Genomic DNA, 3,934 nt, shown 5'->3' with positions numbered 1-3,934 from the left:
AGTCTTGACATAGTCAAGCATAAGATCGATGAGTTCCAAGATAGGGCTCTGTGCCTTAAGCATACATGTGTAACTTATATTGGTATGATGCTTTCAAAGGAAAGATACTGTATTTGGTAAATGACTTACCTGCCCCCTCCAAGCTATGAAGTTGCTTTATGGTAGCTTTAACATTCTACTGTGTAACTGGTATCACTGGTTGCTGTTGTATATACCTTGGTCCCAGAGCAATAGCATGTGCAAACTGAAAAGCAACCTAAAAGACTTTTAACTGTGAATATTACAAACTGAGACTTAATTTTATTTCTCTTTATTTCCTTTTTGTGTTGATATTAGATTCAGTATCCATTTTAGTAGCCCATCCAATGATGGGGTATATAGGCATCCTGAAACCTGAAAAAATGATTGAGAGGAACTCAGGGGAATTTTTTACTTTGCTGAAAGTAATTCTATGTGGCTTATTTCAATTTATATACCTTTTCTTCAGAATTACTGTAAAGGTTTTCTATTTCACTCATTACAGCACAGTGTTTTTCACATTTGAATAGACTGCATCAACATGAATTCTTTATAAGGACCTTAAAAACAAACTTTGCCAAGTCTCAGAATACAGAAGTGAATTCACATCCCAATTCTCAGCTGCCTCATGAATAAAGGAGAGCCTGTGCCTGACACTTTGAAGCTGTAGCTGTTAAACCATACAGAATATTTACCTCAATAAATCATTATAAGAAACTAAGGTACAATTATACCCACAGAGAAAAAGAATTCAAAACACTGATTTATGTGTTTCGGTGCCTATTCCCTTTCCCACTATGTTTTGAATTTTATGCGTGTTTGTCATCTTTGGCTGCTCCTATGTATCTTTAAACTAATGGGTTCTGATTTTTTTTAACATTCCTCATTAAGTTTGTTATTTTTCTTAGACACACAGACATGATTTGCATAGTGTACAAAGTTTTACATTTAAAATTAACTATATCTCATTTCTGAGGGCCGAAACAAAAAATGGAAAAAGTGACTTAGTTTAAGTAAAACTCTGATTTTGTTTAACTTGTAAGCATTTAAGCTGAAATTCCATATTAAGTATTTCAATTGGCATTTATTTTGGAGTACTAGTAAAGAATAAAGAACTGGGATATTAAAAGGAAGTAGAATATGGCCTTTAGGAATCACCTTTTATTATTTTGCTTATTTAAAGTGATAATAGTATTATGGAAAAGTACATTTGTTCACCGATGTGTATTTTGTCTTTCTGAAAGTAAAAAAATCCAAAAGCAAACATAAACCAGTAACATGGAGAAAGGAACAACAGTAAACTAGACGAAGAGTAGATGTACAGATAGGAGAATTTTTGCCTGGAATAATTTCTTATGGTCATCCAAGTGTACTAGGAAAAAATGGTTTTCTAATAATATGCTATAAAGTGAAAGAATATAAAAAGTATTTTAAAACAGCTAAAATATCATCAAGAATAAAAATCTTTTACTTCACTGGTTTAATTTAATTCTTATAATTTCAGAAAAACAAAGTACATATTAAACCTAAGCCTTATCTTTAGAAATCAGGGACTGAATTTAAGTTGATTGAAATGATGTGATCAGTTTGGATCTTAGAGTTGTACTCTTAAACAATGTAATGTTATCTACATTGTATTAAATATTATAAGTAATCTAGAGATGGTTTAAGGTATATGGGAGGATGTGTGTAGGTTATATGAAAATGTTACACCATCTTATTTAAGGGACTTGCACAACTATGGAGTTTACCATCCATAGGGGTCCTGGAACCAGTCCCCATAGATAGCAAGAAATGACTATATTAAGCTCCTTTGATTTAACACACTAAAGGGGTGAATTGTATGGTATGTGAATTATATCTCAATACAACTATTATATAAATGCTTTCAAGGCACTTTATGAGAGTTCTGGAAAGATATAGATATGAGTGAAGAAAGGGGAATCAGAGATTTTGAGGATAGGGAAGATGTAATGAAGAAACCATGGGTTGTCAGGTGGCAGTTAAATGGGACAAGTTGGGAGTGTTTAAAAAGATATTTTCTTTCTTACTTTTGAATAAGAAATTTCTGGGAATGAGGGAGACAAGTAGTTAAGACTGGCAGTAAGAAAACAGGTGCTTAAAGGAAGAGTGAAAAATCTATAGGTAAATTTCACTTTAGCATAGTCCTCCGTGTGGGTGAATGAAAGAAAGTGGGAGTGAGAGTTAAAAACTAGGGAATAAATAGAAGAAAACAATTGGATGTTGGAGGTGGTTAAGGGAAAAGGAAAATAAGTAAGAGAGTTAACTAGATGAGGACAGGGATTGAAGGGGTAGGAGGGGAAGTGAGAGAAAGTGATGTTAATGGCCTATTCTTTTGCTTTCAGTTGTTCAGGCATTCGTGGTTCCTTTTCTGGTTCTTTATCTTCCTTCAGTAACCCCATCCCATTAGACACCCAGTCCTTTCCTATTAGTTACTCTGATTTTTGATCCACTCATTTACTCTAAGAAGTTAGGAATGGTAGTCTATTCTCCTTTCAAGATTTTTTATTTTTGAAAAGGACTATAAGAAGAAGGCACTGTTTAACACAAAGATATTAATGATGGAACTTAGATATCTGATTAGAAAGTTTGACTTTTTTCTTTAAGAGGTAGAAGGGTATGTTCTTTTCATATTATATAGGGAGCTGCCTATTTCTTTATTAGAATGAGCAGAAGGAATGGAAGATTAGATGATCTCTAGCTTCATGTCAAATAGATTTTTTCTATTAAGTAATTTTTTTTTCAAATGTCAGTTTGATTTTTCAGTGTTTCCTTCTTTTAAAAAATATTTTTATTGATTTACAAAGACAAAGATAGAGACATCAATGCCTTCAGCTTGCCCCACACTGGGGATTGAGCCTACAACCTGGGCATGTGTCCTGACTGGGAATTGAACCCTGACCTCCTGGTTCATAAGTCGATGCTCAACCACTGAGCAAAACCAGCAGGGCTTAAGTAATGTTTTTAAAGCTGCCGAGAGAGTGAATATTATTTTTTCAAAAAGCTCTATTGTTTCACTTGGTCCAGTGCATGGGAAAGGGCTTCAGGGTGGTTAAAAGAATGGCTAGTAGTTTCAGGAAGAGGCTCAGGTAAAAGCCAGACACCAGGGGAATGCAGAGGGGCCTCTCAAAGGCCTCTGGGCTCCAAAGGCTCCTTGTTATGCTTCAGGGTGAGCCTTTCAAAGAGATACTAGCGGCCCAACCCAGCCTGGGGGCCGGCCAGCCTACGGAGGTTAGTCAGGTAGTTGCCTGTCTTCTTCATGAGTTTCACCTGCTCATCCAGGAAGTGTTTCTCCAGGAAGTCACAGAGATGAGGGTCTGCGCAGGTAGAACCCAGGGCATGCAGCTCCAAAAGGGCGTAGTTCAGGTACCACTCCAAGGCCAGGGCAGCTTCCATGGCGTCCTGAGTTTTTGCCCCACCCACTCATCTTGGGAAGGCTTCGGCACATCCTGGAAGAGAAGGCGGCCACCGAGCTCATTTTGCAACTTTAAGAGATGGTCAGTGCCCTCAAGCTTCTTTTCCGCCAAATCAGGGAAGAAGTGGCCCTCGCCCTGCAGAGCCACATGATCAGAGTTGAAATAGAAGCCCAGAGAGAGGTAGGTGTAGGAGGCCCGCAGATGCAGGTTGGCCAGGCGGTTGACCACAGCCTCCACCTCAGTGGAATAATTCTGACGAATTTGGGAGGTCATGGTTGTTCGGCAATAAGGAGTTAAGGCAGAACAAAACACCTGTGTGTTGACTGGTCCTGGAGGTAGTTCAGAAGGTGGTGACTGGGTAAGATGCAGGAGAGTGGCTGAGACTGGAAAAAGAGGCATCTCTGGGTCTGTTCCATCCAAACACTGTTGAAGCAAGAGACAGATCCAGGACCACCGAGGACACTGCCTGTTTGAATATT

General features: G+C 38.0%; 1 pseudogene; it reads right to left on the bottom strand.

The window, feature by feature from the left end:
• Nucleotides 1-3,143: 3,143 nt before the first annotated feature.
• Nucleotides 3,144-3,728, bottom strand: LOC107182222 (annotated as a pseudogene).
• Nucleotides 3,729-3,934: the final 206 nt, after the last annotated feature.

This window comes from Myotis davidii, unplaced genomic scaffold (assembly GCF_000327345.1).
Source record: "Myotis davidii unplaced genomic scaffold, ASM32734v1 scaffold73, whole genome shotgun sequence".
NCBI lineage: Eukaryota > Metazoa > Chordata > Mammalia > Chiroptera > Vespertilionidae > Myotis > Myotis davidii.
The sequence above is the reverse complement of the archived record's forward strand: the minus strand, read 5'-3'. Positions and strand labels throughout refer to the sequence as shown.